Source organism: Bos grunniens, chromosome 15, assembly GCF_055505025.1.
Source record: "Bos grunniens cultivar Pamir isolate PY7600 chromosome 15, Bosgru_T2T1.0, whole genome shotgun sequence".
Lineage (NCBI taxonomy): Eukaryota > Metazoa > Chordata > Mammalia > Artiodactyla > Bovidae > Bos > Bos grunniens.
The window spans coordinates 3695165-3714703 of record NC_141179.1 but is presented as its reverse complement, the minus strand read 5'-3'; the positions used below and the strand labels follow the sequence as shown (position 1 = coordinate 3714703).

At 39.4% G+C, this 19539-nt stretch overlaps 1 protein-coding gene across 2 annotated transcripts in view; it reads right to left on the bottom strand.

The window, feature by feature from the left end:
• The window catches only part of CASP1 (caspase 1), a 71964-nt gene that overhangs the window by 34274 nt on the left and 18151 nt on the right, over nucleotides 1-19539 (bottom strand). The window lies entirely within an intron of this gene.

The following is a 19539-nucleotide window of genomic DNA, read 5'->3' as shown; positions in this document are numbered from 1 at the left end:
CTCGAATCGCGGAAGGTGCCCCATCTTAGGCACCTTCTCGAGTGGGTCTTAGAAGCCTAGGCAGGAAAGTGAAAGCAGAGGGCTCTTGCGCTCTAGGGGATCAGCCTGAAAAGGAAAAAGAAAGAGAAAGAAGGACATGGGAAGACCAAGCTTCAGTGAGCAAGGTCTGCACTATATTTTCCAAAGTATTTATACTTTGAGTTGTGCATACAGGATAATGGGGGAAGGGATAGAGTCATGCAAGGTCAGCAGTCCTTGATCCTTATCGAAGCCAGGCTTTCTTCCTGCAAACTTATCATATGCAAAAGTTTTAGGTGATTTACATTATCTTCTGGCCAGGAGGCCTGTTAACATTTTATGACCTTTCTTCAGAAAACTTATTTTTCTCTAAAGGTGATTATTCTAAAGTCAGGTGCCACCCTCTGAAAGCATTAGATAAAGTTGTATTCCTATAGGGCAAAAGTGTGGTGGGCTATAACAAGAAAATAATTAACTCAAGGGTCTAAGGTTACAAACATTAAATCTACTACTTACATTTCTATACACCAACTATATTAATCAATACATTCCCAGGGACACAGTAGGTAAGGGATATGGAAACTTGGCAGCAAGCATTAGCTCAACAAAGAAATCCTCTACTAGTTCTATTTTAACAATTTAAACTCTCTGAGAAGCTCTGCATTGTTAGAATATCTTAAGCTTCCCATGCCTCTCATGGTTGGGAGGCTGTCAATCTGAACAAACCTGTCAGGCAAGCTAGACAGTCATCAGAGTGGTTTGAATTGAAACACACCTATTATGCCCAGGAGACTTATTAACTAGAGTTTTAAGTTGATTTTCTTACAGAAAAAGGTGGTTGGGGATAGCCCCCTGTTAATGTCAGAAGAGTTGGTGAAAGTCGTGAAATAGTAAAACAGACAGATTTTGGTTTTGGGGTAGATGCTCAGGCAGGTCCAGGGGGCCTCTTGAGTTCTGATTCGCCTTTGCATGTCAGATCCTCTCCGCATGACCTTTGTCATGGGTGGGAACTCCCGTGCTGGCTCCCGGCACAGCAATATTAGAACATTCACTAGATCCTTGATAGTTAAAAGTTTGCGTTTATTCCGAAAGTACTGGGATTACCTATAGCTCACAAGAAATGCTGAATCTCAGTCCTACTTAGACTCATTGAATTTGAACTTTCCTTTTAATAAGACCACCAGGTAACTGCCTTAAATGTATTTGTGCATTTAAGTTTGGAAACACTGCTTTAAGTGCTTCTTCCCTTTGACACTCTCTGAGCTATTATAAAATATAAATACAAGAAGAGTTACCAGAAGCAATCCAAGGTTCTGGGCAGGCAGCAAAAATTTTAAACTAAAATCATATTTTGAAACGATTAAAAAACCACTGAATTTGGATTCATTTGAAGTACAGCTTAAACATTAAAGAAATTAATAGTAAATTAATCTTAAATTAGAAAATCCTTTCCTTTACCTTGAAGATTCCACTTACGTATTTTATCATTGATGATCAATTGTATTTCTCATTAAAGAATTCAAAAGACAAAGAGCTAATTTGTTTTAGAGTTTATTGGGATGAAGCAAGAAATAACAAACTTGGAGGACTGGCAAATTTTCTTCTAGTCAAGAAGGTTAAACTGTTTGCTATTCTCTGCAAAAATAAAAGGAGAGAAGAACAGTTTGACAAATGCTATTTTAAGCCATTTCCTGAAACAATAATAGCCTTATCATGTGTATTGTTAGCTTCCAATCACCAAATATGTCTTTTTTTGATCAAGAATAAAAAATTGCAAAAGGACTTTTGTAGTGCAATATGGTAACATTACTCTCAAATGACTAGGAATGATCAACAAATCTTGAGCTAAGTGATAATATGTATTCTGCTAGACTGATCATTTCTGTGACTGAATGATGACAGATAATAGGAATCAAAAATTAGATGTTTAGTAATTGAGATGTTGAGTTAATTTCATAACCTAAATTTTAAGAGTGTTAATAATTCAAAGTATACTAAAATATATGTAAGTTTCTTAGATGAAATGGATATTTTGAAATTAATTAACTATTGACTGAAATCAACATACATATTCAAAAAAGATTTTGACTGCAAAGAAGTTTGGCTTAGCTTAAGAAATTGAAGAAAGTGTTTGAATAGTAATGTAGTAGTGAGGTAATATTATATCTTGTACTCTAGTCATTTATGCAAGTTGTCAATCACAGTGATTGATACCAAAAGACTTTGTGAAATCTCTAGGCATTGCTTAAGAAGTCATAATACTCCAGATAAGTGCACATTCAAGAGTAGCTACAGTCTTATGGACTCTGTGGGAGAGGGAGAGGGTGGAAAGATTTGGGAGAATGGCATTGAAACATGTAAAATATCATGTAAGAAACGAGTTGCCAATCCAGGTTCGATGCACGATACTGGATACTTGGGCCTAGTGCACTGGGATGACCCAGAGGGATGGTATGGGGAGGGAGGAGGGAGGAGGGTTCAGGATGGGGAACACATGTATACCTGTGGTGGATTCATTTTGATATTTGGCAAAACTAATACAATTTGTAAAGTTTAAAAATAAAATAAAATTTAAAAAATTAATTAATTAATTAATTTAAAAAAGAGAAAATTAAAAAAGAAAAAAAAAAAGAGTAGCTACATTGAAATGGGTAAAAATTTCAATGAAATGTCGCATTTTATCCATGATAGCACTTACTCAGAGTAGACACACCTCAGTGTGATTGGAAGAAAACTTGCAGCTCATAGGTTGGATTATCTATCAAATGTGAAAGAGAAGACTGGCAGGTATATCTAACATTATGACTTATTAAGGCACTTTCAAGGGACTGTTTTTCCATCTCATTTGATTTGGAGAACTGACAGGGAATCAGCATACTTTGGAGGCTTGAAGGCCACTGAAAATAGAAAATCTCAACACCAGAGAACTTGCAGGAGTGCAGACAGATACCAGAAGGAAGAAGAAATTATGATCTCTTGAAAAAGAATCCAGTAAATTTCTCTAATTGGGAAATTATGTACTTAACCCCCAATAAAACACATCTCCAGAAAAGGTGTGAAGCCCCTAGAATTTCTAGAACAGCAACAACAAAAATCTCTAAAATTGACTCCTGAAAAAAGAAAATCTATAAATTACCTGACAAAGAATTCAAAATAACTATCTTAAAGAAGTTCAGTGAGCTAAAATAAAACAAAAATTGAAAACTAAATAAAATCAGGAAAATGATGCATGAACACAATGAGAATATTAACAGATAGAAACTATTAAAAAAATTCTGAAATTAAAGAATAGAATAACTGAATTAAGAAAGTCACTAAAGGGATTTAAGGCAGATTTGATGAAAGAGAAGAAAGAATCAGCAATCTCCAATACAAGTGATTTGAAATTTTCAAGTCACAGGAGCATAAAGTGGAAAAAAAAAAAAGATTAAGAAAGCCAAAGTTACTTATAAAAAAACCACCAAGTAGACCAATATACAGATTATGAGTCCCAAAAGAGAGAGGCAAAGGGGCAGACCATTTATTTGAAGAAATGTGGCTGAAAATCACCCTACCTAAAGAAGGAAATGGACATCCAAATTCAAAAATTTCAATGGATTCTAATTAGGATATGTCCAAAGAGAGTCACACCACCCTTATGGCAGAAAGTGAAGAGGAACTCAAAAGCCTCTTGATGAAAGCGAAAGAGGAGAGTGAAAAAGTTGGCTTAAAGCTCAACATTCAGAAAATGAAGATCATGGCATCCAGTCCCATCACTTCATGGGAAATATATGGGGAAACAGTGGAAACTGTGTCAGACTTTATTTTTTGGGGCTCCAAAATCACTGTAGATGGTGACTGCAGACATGAAATTAAAAGACCCTTACTCCTTGGAAGGAAAGTTATGAGCAACCTAGATAGCATATTGAAAAGCAGAGACATTACTTTGCCAACAAAGGTTCGTCTAGTCAAGGCAATGGTTTTTCCTGTGGTCATGTATGGATGTGAGAGTTGGACTGTGAAGAAGGCTGAGCGCCGAAGAATTGATGCTTTTGACCTATGGTGTTGGAGAAGACTCTTGAGAGTCCCTTGGACTGCAAGGAGATCCAACCAGTCCATTCTGAAGGAGATCAGCCCTGGGATTTCTTTGGAAGGAATGATGCTAAAGCTGAATCTCCAGTCCTTTGGCCACCTCATGCAAAGAGTTGACTCATTGGAAAAGACTCTGATGCTGGGAGGATTTGGGGGCAGGAGGAGAAGGGGAGGACAGAGGATGAGATGGCTGGATGGCATCACTGACTCGATGGACATGGGTCTCAGTGAACTCCGGGAGTTGGTGATGGACAGGGAGGCCTGGCCTGCTGTGATTCATGGAGTTGCAAAGAGTCGGACATGACTAAGCAACTGATCTGATCTGAAAGAGTAACACAAAACACATTATAATCAGATGGTCAAAAAAAAGACAAGTAGAGGATATTGAAAGCAGCAGGATAAATTTGACTTATCATGTATGAGGGAGGCTCATAAAATTATCAGTGTATTTCTCATCACAAACTTTACAGGCAAGATGGTGGTAGAATGACATATTCAAAGTGATGAAAGAAAAATAATTGTCAAATAAAAATACCATTTCTGGTAAAAAAAAGTCTTTTAAAAATGAGGGAAAAATAAAAAGTTTCTCAGATAAAGGAAAGAAGCTCACTGTTACTAGACCTGCCTTATAAGAAATGCTAAATAATGACCTAGGAGGTGTAGTACCATGATTTTCCTCTTAGTGTTCTGAAAGTCAGAGGTCATTCTACTTTGACAACCTACTTCACTGAACTCTGAAAGAGTTTGGCAGGCTGATTCCTTTAAGAACAAGAGTTATTTATACTTATCCTGTGCCCAGTGTCATTCTCAGGTGACCCATAGCTTCACATTCATGAAGATCAGCAACGTAATAGTGGAACGCAAGCAGGATTCCTGATTCCTCATGATCATGACCTTTCATCTCCAAAATGCTGTGTAAGACTAAGTGAGCTCCTTTCCTTTCTCCCACTATTCTGTTTCAACCTCAGAGCTGCTCACGTAAAACTTCATCAAGCCTAGTGAGGAGTGCAGCCCTCTCTGGTATTATTCCTCCGTACAACCCCTCAGACTGAGGAAGACTGAAGTCTCTTCATGTTTCCTTTGGACACGCAGTTGAAATGGGAAGTGATACAGCCCTATCTCTTTAGGCAGGACTGGTGCACATTGGAGAAGGAAATGGCAACCCACTCCAGTATTCTTGCCTGGAGAATTTCAGGGACAGGGGAGCCTGGTGGGCTGCTGAGTATAGGGTGGCACAGAGTTGGACACGACTGAAGTGACTAGGCAGCACAGGTGCACATTGAGAAGTAATGATTACACCATTCTGTGTATATATTTATCATTATCATTTCCTAAGAATTTTTTAATTATTGCAACTTCCCAAGACATTATCAGGTCAATAAACCTTGGATTATGGTGTGAACTATGCCTGTAGACACCTGCTTCAACTTTCCTTAGAGAGTGAGAATATAAAACAAATGAAAAAGCACATATAGTTAAGTGTATACAATAAAAAATCTTCAACTCATTGAGGTTTAAATAGAAAGTAAAAGCAGAGTAAATGGAAGTTTGGCCACCTAAATGAAATACTAAGACTTCTTCTTTCAAGTTACAGTTAAAATACACATAACATACTTATTTAACTTATATGCACAGTACATCATGAGCAACGCTGGGTTGGAGGAAGCACAAGCTGGAATCAAGACTGCCGGGAGAAATATCAATAAACTCTGATATGCAGATGACACCACCCTCATGGCAGAAAGTGAAGAGGAGCTAAACAGCCTCTTGATGAAAGTGTAAGAAGAGTGTGAAAAAGTTGGCTTAAGGCTCAACATTCAGAAAACTAAGATTATTGCATCAGGTCCCATACTTCATGGGAAATAGATGGTGAAACAGTGTCAGACTTTATTTTTCTGGGCTCCAAAATCACTGCAGATGGTGACTGTAGCCATGAAATTAAAAGACGCTTACTCCTTGGAAGGAAAGTTATGACCAACCTAGATAGCATATTGAAAAGCAGAGACATTACTTTGCCAACAAAGGTTTGTCTAGTCAAGGTTATGGTTTTTCCTGTGGTCATGTATGGATGTGAGAGTTGGACTGTGAAGAAGGCTGAGCGTCAAAGAATTGATGCTTTTGAATTGTGGTGTTGGAGAAGACTCTTGAGAGTCCCTTGGACTGCAAGGAGATCCAACCAGTCCATTCTGAAGGAGATCAGCCCTGGGATTTCTTTGGAAGGGATGATGCTAAGGCTGAAACTCCAGTGCTTTGGCCACCTGATGTGAAGAGATGACTCATTGGAAAAGACCCCGATGCTGGGAAAGATTGAGGTGAGAGGAGAAGGGGACGATAGAGGATGAGATAGTTGGATGGCATAACCACATTAATGGACATGGGTTTGGGTGGATTCCGGGAGCTGGTGATGGACAGGGAGGCCTGGCGTGCTGCAGTTCATGGGGTCGCAAAGAGTCGGACACGACTGAGCAACTGAACTGAACTGAACATAAAACTGATAATCTGAATCAGTCTTTTTGTCCATTTCAGTGACATGAAGTATATATACTCATCAGATAAGATCAGATCAGTTGCTCAGTCGTGTCCGACTCCTGCGACGCCATGAATCGCAGCACGCCAGGCCTCCATGTCCATCACCAATTTCCGGAGTTCACCGAGACTCACGTCCATCGAGTGAGCGATGCCATCCAGCCATCTCATCCTCTGTCGTCCCCTTCTCCTACTGCCCCCAATCCCTCCCAGCATCAGAGTATTTTCCAGTGAGTCAACTCTTCGCATGAGGTGGCCAAAGTACTGGAGTTTCAACTTCAGCATCATTCCTTGCAAATAATTCCCAGGGCTGATCTCCTTCAGAATGGACTGGTTGGATCTCCTTGCAGTTCAAGGGACTCTCAAGAGTCTTCTCTAACACTACAGTTCAAAAGCATCAATTCTTCAGCGTTCAGCCTTCTTCACAGTCCAACTATCACATCAGTACATGACCACAGGAAAAACCATAGCCTTGACTAGACGAACCTTTGTTGGCAAAGTAATTGGCTTTTCAATATGCTATCCAGGTTGGTCATAAATTTCCTTCCAGGGAATAAGCCTCTTTTAATTTCATGGCTGCAGTCACCATCTGCAGAGATTTTGGAGCCCAGAAAAATAAAGTCTGACACCGTTTCCACTGTTTCCCCGTCTATTTCCCATGAAGTGATGGGACCGGATGCCATGATCTTCGTTTTCTGAATGTTGAGCTTTAAGCCAACTTTTTCACTCTCCACTTTCACTTTCATCAAGAGGCTCTTTAGTTCCTCTTCACTTTCTGCCATAAGGATGGTGTCATCTGCATATCTGAGGTTATTGATATTTCTTCTGGCAATTTTGATTCCAGCTTGTGCTTCCTCCAACCCAGCATTTCTCATGATGTACTCTGCATAGAAGTTAAATAAGCAGGGTGACAATATACAGCCTTGAGGTACTCCTCTTCCTATTTGGAACCAGTCTGTTGTTCCATGTCCAGTTCTAACTGTTGCTTCCTGACCTGCATACAGATTTCTCAAGAGGCAGATCAGGTGGTCTGGTATTCCCCTCTCTTTCAGAATTTTCCACAGTTGATTGTGATCCACACAGTCAAAGGCTTTGGCATAGTCAATCAAGCAGAAATAGATATTTTTTGGGAACTCTCTTGCTTTTTCCATGATGCAGCAGATGTTGGCAATTTGATCTCTGGTTCCTCTGCCTTTTATAAAACGAGCTTGAACATCAGGAAGTTCACGGTTCACATATTACTGAAGCCTGGCTTGGAGAATTTTGAGCATTGCTTTAATAGCGTGTGAGATGAGTGTAATTGTTTAATAGTTTGAGCATTCTTTGGCATTGCCTTTCTTTGGGATTGGAATGAAAACTGACCTTTTCCAGTCCTTTGGCCACTGCTGAGTTTTCCAATATTGCTGGCATGTTGAGTGCAGCACTTTCACAGCATCATCTTTCAGGATTTGAAATAGCTCAACTGGAATTTCATCACCTCCACTAGCTTTGCTCCTAGTGATGCTTTCTAAGGCCCACTTAACTTCACATTCCAGGATGTCTGACTCTAGGTCAGGGATCACACCATCGTGATTATCTGGCTCGTGAAGATCTTTTTTGTACAGTTCTTCTGTGTATTCTTGCCATCTCTTCTTAACATCTACTTCTGTTAGGCCCATACCATTTCTGTCCTTTATCTAGCCCATCTTCGCATGAAATGTTCCCTTGGTATCTCTAATGTTCTTGAAGAGATCTCTAGTCTTTCCCATTCTGTTGTTTTCCTCTATTTCTTTGCATTGATCACTGAAGAAGGCTTTCTTATCTCTTCTTGCTATTCTTTGGAACTCTGCATTCAGATGTTTATATCTTTCCTTTTCTCCTTTGCTTTTCACTTCTCTTCTTTTCACAGCTATTTGTAAGGCCTCCCCAGACAGCCATTTTGCTTTTTTGCATTTCTTCTCCATGGGGATGGTCTTGATCCCTGTCTCCTGTACAATGTCACGAACCTCATTCCGTAGTTCATTAGGCACTCTATCTATCAGATCTAGGCCCTTACATCTGTTTCTCACTTCCACTGTAGAATCATAAGAGATTTGATTTAGGTCATACCTGAATGGTCTAGTGGTTTTCCTTACTTTCTTCAATTTAAGTCTGAATTTGGCAATAAGGAGTTCATGGTCTGAGCCACAGTCAGCTCCTGGTCTTGTTTTTGCTGACTGTATACAGCTTCTCCATCTTTGGATGCAAAGAATATAATCAATCTGATTTCGATACTGACCATCTGGTGATGTCCATGTACAAAGTCTTCTCTTATGTTGTTGGAAGAGTGTTTTTGTTATAACCAGTGCATTTTCTTGGCAAAACTCTATTAGCCTTTGCCCTGGCTCATTCCGTATTCCAAGGCCAAATTTGCCTGTTACTCCAGGTGTTTCTTGACTTCTTACTTTTGCATTCCAGTCCCCTATAATGAAAAGGACATCTTTTTCAAGTGTCAGTTCTAAAAAGTCTCGTAGGTCTTCATAGAGCCATTCAACTTCAGCTTCTTCAGCATTACTGGTTGGGGCATAGACTTGGATTACTGTGATATTGAATGGTTTGCCTTGGAAACGAACAGAGATCATTCCGTCGTTTTTGAGATTGCATCCAAGTACTACATTTTGGACTCTTTTGTTGACCATGATGGCTACTCCATTTCTTCTGAGGGATTCCTGCCCTCAGTATTAGATATAATGGCCATCTGAGTTAAATTCACCCAGTCAAGTCCATTTGAGTTCACTGATTCCTAGAATGTTGACATTCACTCTCACCATCTCCTGTTTGACCACTTCCAATTTGCCTTGATTCATGGACCTGACATTCCAGGTTCCTATGCAATATTGCTCTTTACAGCATTGGACCTTGATTCTATCACCAGTTACATCCACAGATGGGTATTCTTTTTGCTTTGGCTCCATCCCTTTATTCTTTCTGGAGTTATTTCTCCACTCATCTCCAGTAGCATATTGGGCACCTACTGACCTGGGGAGTTCCTCTTTCAGTATCCTATCATTTTGCCTTTTCATACTGTTCATGGGGTTCTTAAGGCAAGAATACTGAAGTGGTTTGCCATTCCCACCTCAATTCTTGGAATCCAATAAAAGACTCCTTTAAACCTAGCCTTTGATTCATTATGGTTGTCTGGCTAGTCCCTGAGAATAACAGAGTAAGTAAACTTTGTTTCATATAGGTACCTTACTCTCTTCTCCTCAGTTTAAAAAGAAAGAAAAAAAAAAAAAGAGTTTTTGCCTCCTTTGAATAATGGAGGAAATGCTTTCTTTGTTTTGTTAATATAACTAGTGTTTTCTTACAGTGAAGAGGACTAGGTGAATAACAGAACAGCATGAGGCCTGCTGACATGTTGCTGACTGGATTGAGTAAAGGAAATGTCCTTGTCAAAGATCCAGAGCTCAGAACAAGCGTCAGTTTCTTATAGCAAGTGTGTTGCAGATCACCAGGGAAGCACAAGAATATTCTCAAGCTGGAGAATATTGATAACCATTTCTCCATTAGCTTACTTTCTGGGGACAAGCATGTCACCCAAAAGCCACAAATGAGTTTCCACAAAGAAGGGAAAAGATCTGGACCGAATACATATTTTGACTTTACTTACTATAAAATGTGAGTCCCCTTCATGGTTTACTGCTTGTCATGGTAAAGGGGCTTGAGTAACTTAATGAAGCTATGAATCATGCCATGCAGGGCCACCAAAAGACAGATGGGTCATAGTGGAGAGCTCTGAGGGAACCTTGTCCACTGGAGTGAGAATGGCAAATCATTCTAGTATTAATGCCATGAGAACCATATGAACAATGAAAAGTGAAAGTGAAAATCACTCAGTTGTACCCAACTCTTTGCAATCCCACGGACTGTTAAAGTCCATGGAATTCTCCAGGCCAGACTACTGGAGTGGGTAACCTTTCCCTTCTCCAGGGGATTTTCCCAAACCAGTGGTCAAACCCAGGTCTCCCATGTTGTAGGTAGATTATTTACCATCTGAACCACAAGGGAAACCCAAGAATACTGGAATAGGTAGCCTGTCCCTTCTCCAGGGGATCTTCCCAACCCAGGAATCGAACTGGGGTATCCTGCATTGCAGACGAGTTCTTTACCAAGTGAGTTATTAAGTAATCAGTACACAAAGGCAAAAAGATATGACGCCAAAAGATGAGCTCCCAGTTCTGACGGTGTCCAATATTCTACTAGGAAAGAGCACAAGCAATTAACAACAGCTACAGAAAGAAAGAAACAGCTGAATGAAAGGAGAAATGATGCTCAGTTTTGGATATGTCTGGTGGTGAAAATTAAGTCCAGTATTGTAAAAAAAAAAAAAAAAAAAGATATTGCATAGGAACCTGGAATGTTAGGTCCATAAATCAAAATAAACTGGACATGATCAAACAGATGGCAAGTGTGAACATCCACATCTTAGGAATCAGTGAACTAAAATGAACAGGAAGGGGTGAATTTAATTCAGATGACCATTTTATCTACTACTTTGGGCAAGAATCTCTTAGAGAAATGAAGCAACCCTCATAGTCAGTCTGTAAGAGTCCAAATTGCAGTACTTAATTGCAATCTCAAAAATGAGAGAATGATCTCAGTTCATTTCCAAGGCAAATCATTCAACATCAGAGTAACCCAAGTCCATGTCCCAAACACTGATGCTGAAGAAGCTGAAGTTGACTGGTTTTATGAAGACTTGTAAGATCTTCTTGAACTAACACCAAAAAGAGATATCATTTTCATCATAAGTGATAGGAATGCAAAAGTAGGAAGTTAACATATGTAGAGAGTAACAGGCAAGTTTGGCCTTGGAGTAAAAAATGAAGCAGGACAAATTCTGACAGAGTATTTCCACAGAAAACACTGGTCATATTAAACACCCTTTTTCACCACACAAGAGATGACTCTACACATGGACATCACCAAGTGGTCAATACCAAAATAAGATTGATTATATTTTTTGCATATGAAGATGGAGAAGTTCTATATAGTCAGCAAAAACTAGACCTGGAGCTGACTGTGGCTAAGATCATCAACTCCTTGTTGCAAAATTCAGGCTTAAATTGAAGAAAGTAGGGAAAACCACTAGGCCATTCATATATGATCTAAATTAAATGTCTTATGATTATATAGTAGAGGTGGTGAATAGATTCAAGGGTTTAGATTTGGTAGACAGAGTGCCTGAAGGTCTATGGTCAGTGATTCTAACATTGTACAGGAGGAAGTGACCAAAATGATTCCCAAGAAAAACAAATACAAGAAGGAAAAGTGGTTATCTGAGGAGGTCTTACACATAGCACAGTAAGAAGAGAAGTGAAAGGCGAAAGAGAAACGAAAAGATACAGCCAACTGAATCCAGAGTTACAAAGAATAGCAAGGAGATATAAGAAAACCTTCTTAAATGAACAATGCAAAGATATAGAGAAAGACGATAGAATAGAAATGACTAAAGATCTCTTCAAGAATATTAGAAAGATCAAGGGAATATTTCATGCGATCATGGGCACAATAAAGGACAAAAATTGTATGGACTTAACAGAAGCAGAGATATTAAGAAGAGATGACAAAAAGACACAGAAGAACTGTACAAAGAGGTCTTAATGACCCAGATAACCATGATGGTATGATCACTAACTTAGAGCCAGACATCCTGGAGTGTGAAGTTAATTGGGCCTTAGGAAGCATTATTGCAAACAAAGCAAACATAAGCAAACAAAGCTAGTGAAGGTAATGGAATTCCAAATGATCTATATCAAATCTTAAAAGAAAGTGCTGCTAAAGTGCTGTGATAGATATGTAAGCAAATTTGGAATGTTCCACAGTGGCCACAGGACTAGAAAAGTCAATTTTCATTCCAATCCCAAAGAAGGACAGTGCCAAAGAATGGTAAAACTACTATATAATCGTGCTCATCTAACATATTAATAAGGTTACCCTCAAAATTCTTCGAGCTAGTCTTCAGCAGATGTGAACCAAGAACTTCCAGTTATACACCTAGATTTGAAAAAGGCATAGGTTCCAGAGATCAAATGGCAACATTTGTTGGATCATAGGGAAAGCAAAGGAATGTTAGAAAAAATATCTACTTCTGCTTCATTGACTACACTAAAACCTTTGACTGTGTGAGATGCAAAAAATAATAATAATAAATAATAATAATAAATAAAAATAAAAAAAACAATTGTGTAAAATTCTTAAAGAGATGGAAAAACCAGACCACCTTACCTGTGTCCTAGGAAACTTTTATGTGGGTAAAGAAGCAACAGCTAGAACCTTACTTGGAACAACTGATGGGTTCAAAATTGGTAAGGAGTAGGATGAAGCTGTATATTTTCACCATTTTATTTAACGTCAATGTAGAATATTTGTGCAATGAGAACCCCATGAAAAGTATAAAAGGCAAAATGATATGACACCAAAATATGAGCCTCCAAGGTTGAAAGGTGTTCAGTATGCTAGTGGGGAAAGCAGAGGGCAATTACTAATAGCTCCTGAAATAATGAAGTGGCTGGGCCAAAGTAGAAACAACCCTTAGTTGTAGACATGTCTGGTGGTGGAAGTAAAATCTGATGCTGTAAAGAACAACACTGAATAGGAACCTGGAATGTTATGTCCATGAATTAAGGTAAATTGGACATGGTCAAGCAAGAGATGATGAGTAAACATCGACATCTTAGAAATCAGTAAACTAAAATGGATGGGAATGGGGAAATTTAATTCAGATATCAATTATATCTACTACTGCGGGCAAGAATCCCACAAAAGAAATAGAGTAGCCCTCAAAACCAACAAAAGTGACCAAAATATAGTACTTTCTCAAAAACAAGAGAATGTTCTTAGTTTATTTCCAAGGCAAACTGTTCAACCTCACAGTAATCCAAATCTATGTTGCAACCACTGATCCTGAAGAAACTAAAGTTGACTAGTTCTATGAAGACCTACAAGACCTCCTAGAACTAATAACAACAACAAAAAGATGTCTTATTAATCACAGGGGATTGGAATGCAAAAGCAGGAAATTAAGAGGTACCTGGAGTAATAGGTTAGTTTGGCCTTGGAGTACAAAATGAAGCAGGGCAAAGGCTAACAGAATTCTGCCAAGAGAATGCACTGGTCATAGCAAACACACTTTTGTAACAGCACTAGAAACGACTCTTCACATGGACATCATCAAATGGCCAATATAAAGACTCAGAGGAACTGCTAAAAAAAAAAAAAAAAAAATCAGATTGGTTACATTCTTTGCAGTTGAAGACGGAGAAACACTATACAATAAGCAAAAACAAGACCTGTAGCTGATTGTAGCACAGATCATAAGCTCCTTATGGCAAAATTCAGGCTTAAACTAAAGGAAGTGGGAAGACCACTAGGCCATTCAGGTATGACTTAAATCCCTTTTGATTATACAGTGGAGATGATGAATAGATTCAAGGGATTAGATCTTGTAGACAGAGTGCCTGAAGAACTATGGACAGAGATTCATAACATTGTACAGGAGACAGTGACCAAAACTATTCCAAGAAAAAGAAATGCAAGATGATAATGTGGCTGTCTGAGGAGTCTTTACTCACAGCCAAGGGAAGAAGAGAAGTGAAAAGCAAGAGAGAAAGGAAAAGATATACCCAATTGAATGCAGAGCTCCAGAGAATAGCAAGGAACATTAAGAGGGGCTTCTTAAATGAACAATGCAAAGACATAGTGGAAAACAATAAGATGAATTAGACTAGCTATCTCTTCAAGAAAATTAGAGATATCAAAGGAACATTTCATGCAAGGATGAACATGATAAAGGATAGAAATAGTAAGGATCTAACAAAAGCAGTAGAAATTAAGAACAGGTAGCTTCCCAGATGGTGCTGCTGGTAAAGAATCTGCCTGCCAAGGCAGGAGACACAAGAAATACAGGTTTGATCCCTGGGTCAGGAAGATCCCCTGGAGAAGAAAATGGCAACCCACTCCAGTATTCTTGCCTGGATAATTCTATGGAGAGAGGAGACTGGCAGGCTATAGTCCATGGGGTCACAAAGAGTCAGACATGACTGAGTGACTGAGCACACATATACAAAAAACGTCTTAATGAGGCAGATAACCACGATTATGTGGTCACTTACCTAGAGAAAGACATCTGGAGTGTGAAGCCAAGTGGATCTTAGGAAGCATTACTATGAACAAATCTAGTGGAAATGATGGAATTCCAGCTGAACTATTTCAAATCCTAAAAGATGATGCTGTTAAAATTGCTACAGTTAACATATCAGCAAATTCGGAAGACTCAGCAGTGGCCACAGGATTGGAAAAGGTCAGTTTTCATCCCAATTCCAAGAAAGGGCAGTGCTGAAGAATGTTCAAGCTATCAGATAATTTCTCTCATTTCCCATGTTAATAAGGTTATGCACAAAATCTTTAAAGCTAGGTTTCAGCAGTACTTGCAGATGTATAAGCTGGATTTAGAAAAGACAGGAACCAGAGATCAAATTGCCAACATTCGTTGGAATATACAGAAAGCAAGGGAATTCCAGAAAAGCATCCACTTCTGCTTCATTAACTAAGCAAAAGCCTTTCACTGTGTGGATCACAAAAAACTGTGGAAGATTCTTAAAGAGGTGGGAATACCAGATCATCTCACCTGCCTTCTGAAAAATCTTTATGTGGACCAAGAAGCAACAGTTTGAATATTACATGGAAAAACTGACTGGTTAAAAATTAGGAAAGGAGTGCTACAAGGCTGCATATTTTAAATCAGTTTATTCAACTTGTATGCAGAGCACATTGTGTGAAATGTCAGCCTGGATGAGTTACAGGCTGGAATCAAGATTGCTGGGAGAAATATCAACATCCTCAGATATGCAGATGACACCACTTTAATGGGAGAAAGCAAAGAGGAACTAAAGAACCTCTTAATGAAGGTGATAGAGGACAACAGAAAAGCTGACTTAAAACTCAACATTCAAAAAACTAAGATCATGGCATCTGATCCCATCACTTCATGGCAAATAGAAGGGGAAAAAGTGAAAGCAGCAACAGATATTCTATTATTGGGCTTCAAAACATTGTGCAGTCATGATATTAGAAGATGCTTTCCTCTGGAAGGAAAGCTATGACAAACCAGGATAATGTCATATAAATAGATGCATAATTTTTCTGCATAAGTCTGTGTAGTCAAAGCTGTGGTCTTTTTAGTAGTCGTGTATGGATGTGAGAGTTGGATTATAAAGAATGATGAGTGCCAAAAAATTGATGGTTTTGAATTATGATGCTTGAGGAGACTCTTGAGAGTCCCTTGGACAGCAAGGAGGTCAAACCAGTCAATCCTAAAGGAAATCAACCCTGAATTTCATTGGAAGGACTGATGCTGAAGCTGAAACTCCATTACTTTGGCCACCTGATGTGAAGAGCCGACTCATTGGAAGAGACCTTGATGCTGGAAAAGATTGAAGGCAAAAGAGAAGAGGGTGGCAGAGGATGAGATGATTGGATAGCATCACTGATTCAATGGACATGAACTTGGGCAAACTCCAGGAGATATGAGAGACACGGAGGCCTGGTGTTCTGCAGTCCATGAAGTGGCAAAGAGTCAGACACCACTTAGTGACTCAACAACAACAACCCTAGAGTAAAGTAAGAAAATAATAAGATTAATGGCATACCTGATACTGAGTCAGAATTAACAGCATTCCAATAGACATCTATGTTATACATTAAGCAACTTTGGATAGATAGCTCTGCTTATTCAAGAAGAATTGTAGATTTATAATCATAAAGATGAACATTGGAAAGAGGCTTGAATATTCCATTTACCATCTATTAGCCAAGTCAGCTTAATTTCTTAACATCTCTTTTCTTCAGTTTCCTTAGTTGAAATGGGAGGACAGAAATAGCACCTCCCTCATTGATTTTTGTGAGCATTCAGTGAGTTAATACATTAGAAATGTTTAGAGCAGTGCCTGCATATATTGTTTTATTTTAATGTTAGCATTATCATTATTAGGCTACTCAAATATCATGTGGACTCAGAAAACAATGGAATCATAATTAGATCTTATGTACACATGTGTGTGACTGTGAGAGCTAAGTCACTTCAGTCGTGTCTGACTGCTTGAGATGCTATGGACTGTAGCCCACCGGGCTCCTCTGTCCATGGGATTCACCAGGCAAGAATAGCAGAGTGGGTTGTCATACCCTCCTCTAGGGAATCTTACTGACCCAGGGATCGAACCCTCATTATCTCCTGCATTGTCAGGCAGATTCTTCACCCCTCTGCTACTTTGGAAGCCCATATACACATGCGTTCAGTTAGTTCGTTTCATTTCAGTCACTCAGTCGTGTCCGACTCTTTGCAACCCCATGATTTGCAGCACACCAGGCCTCCCTGTCCATCATCAACTCCCAGAGTTCACTCAAACTCATGTCCATCAAGTCGGTGATGCCATCTAGCCATCTCATCCTCTGTCGTCCCCTTCTCCTCCTGCCCCCAGGCCTTCCCATCATTAGGGACTTTTCCAAAGAGTCAATTCTTTGCATGAGCTGGCCAAAATATTGGAGTTTCAGCTTTACCATCAGTACTTCCAATGAACACCCACGACTGATCTCCTTTAGAATGGACTGGTTGGACCTCCTCACAGTCCAAGGGACTCTCAAGTGTCTTCTCCAACAGCACAGTTCAAAAGTATCAAATCTTTGGCACTCAGCTTTCTTCATAGTCCAACTCTCACATCCATACATGACCACTGAAAAACCATACACTTGACTAGAAGGACCTTTGTGTAGTTTATATTAAATCACAAAGAACAAATATTATTGACTTGACTTTGCTCTTGCAGATTGAAATTAGTTATTTTAGTCTAGAATTCATCACTGTCTTTAATTCTTGGGATTACTGAAACAATCCTCAATTTTTGCCATAGGCTCCCTTTGACTTTTTATTTCATTGTGACTTCATCCATTCCTATGATGCTAAAATAATAGTTCCCAATTATATGTCTCTAATTGTCTTGATGTCCAGTTTTATGTAGCTCAACCATGTTTTAATATCTGCTCTTGTATACATAATCTCATCAGATCAGTCACTCAGTCATGTCTGACTCTTTGCAACCCCATGAATCGTAGTACGCCAGGCCTCCCTGTCCATCACCAACTCCCGGAGTTCACTCAGACTCACATCCATCGAGTCAGGGATGCCATCCAGCCATCTCATCCTCTGTCGTCCCCTTCTCCTCTTGCCCCCAATTCCTCCCAGCATCAGAGTCTTTTCCAATGAGTCAACACTTCGCATGAGGTGGCCAAAGTACTGGAGTTTCAGCTTTAGCATCATTCCTTCCAAAGAAATCCCAGGGCTGATCTTCTTCAGAATGGACTGGTTGGAATTCCTTGCAGTCCAAGGGACTCTCAAGAGTCTTCTCCAACACCACAGTTCAAAAGCATCAATTCCTCAGTGTTCAGCATTATTTATAGTCCAACTCTCACATCCATATATGACTACTGGGAAAACTATAGCTTTAACTAGATGGACCTTTTCTGGCAAAGTAATGTCTCTGCTTTTTAATATGCTGTTTAGGTTGGTCATGAGCTTCCCTGGTGGCTCAGATGGTAAAGCATCTGCCTACAATGCAGGAGACCCGGGTTCAATCCCTGGGTTGGGAATATCTCTTGGAGAAGGAAATGGCAACCCATTCCAGTATTCTTGTCTAGAAAATCCCATGGATGGAGGAGCCTGGTGGGCTACAGTCCATGGGGTTGCAAAGAGTCAGACACAACTGAGCGACTTCACACACACACACACACACACACACACACACACACACACACACACAGGTTGGTCAGGTTGGTCATAGCTTTTCTTCCAAGGAGCAAGTGTCTTTTAATTCCATGACTGCAGTCACCATCAGTGATTTTTGGAGCCCCCCCCCCAAAAAAAAAATAAAGTCTCTGTTTCCATTGTCTCCCCATCTATTTGCCATGAAGTGATGGGACTGGATACCATGATCTTAGTTGCCTGAATGTTGAGTTTTAAGCCAAATTTTTCACTCTCCTCTTTCACTTTCATCAAACTGCTCTTTAGTTCTTCTTCATTTTCTGCCATAAGGGTGGTGTCATCTGCATATTTGAGGTTATTGATATTTTTCCTGGCAATCTGGATTCCAGTTTGTGCTTCATGCAGTCCAGCATTTTGCATTACGTACTACGCATAGAAGTTAAATAAGCAGGGTGACAATATACAACCTTGTACACACTCCTTTCCCAATTTGGAACCAGTCTGGTTTTCCATTTCCAGTTCTAACTGTTGCTTCTTGACCTTCATTCAGATTTCTCAATAGATGGGTAAGGTGGTCTGGTACTCCAGTCTATTTAAGAATTTTCCACAGTTTTTTGTGATCCACACAGTCAAAGGCTGTTTCATATTCAGTAAAGCAGAAGTAGATGTTTTTCTGGAACTCTCTTGCTTTCTCGATGATCCAGTGGATGTTGGCAATTTGACCTCTGGTTCCTCTGCCTTTTCTAAATCCAGCTTGAATATATGGAAGTTCATGGTTCAAGTACTGTTGAAGCTTGGCCTAGAGAATTTTGAGCATTTCTTTGCTAGCATGTGAGAAGAGTGCAATTGTGTGGTAGTTTGAGCATTCTTTGACATTGTCTTTCTTTGGGATTGTAATGAAAACTGACCTTTTCCAGTCCTGTGGCCACTGCTGAGTTTTCCAAATTTGCTGGCATACTGAGTGTAGCATTTTTAAAAGCCTTATCTTTTAGGATTTCAAATAGCTGAACTGGAAGTCTATCACCTCCACTAGCTTTATTCATAGTGATACTTCCTACAGCCCACTTGACTTAACATTCCAAGATGTCTGGCTCTTGGTGAGTGATCACACCATGTTGTTATCTGGGTCATGAAGATCCTTTTTGTATAGT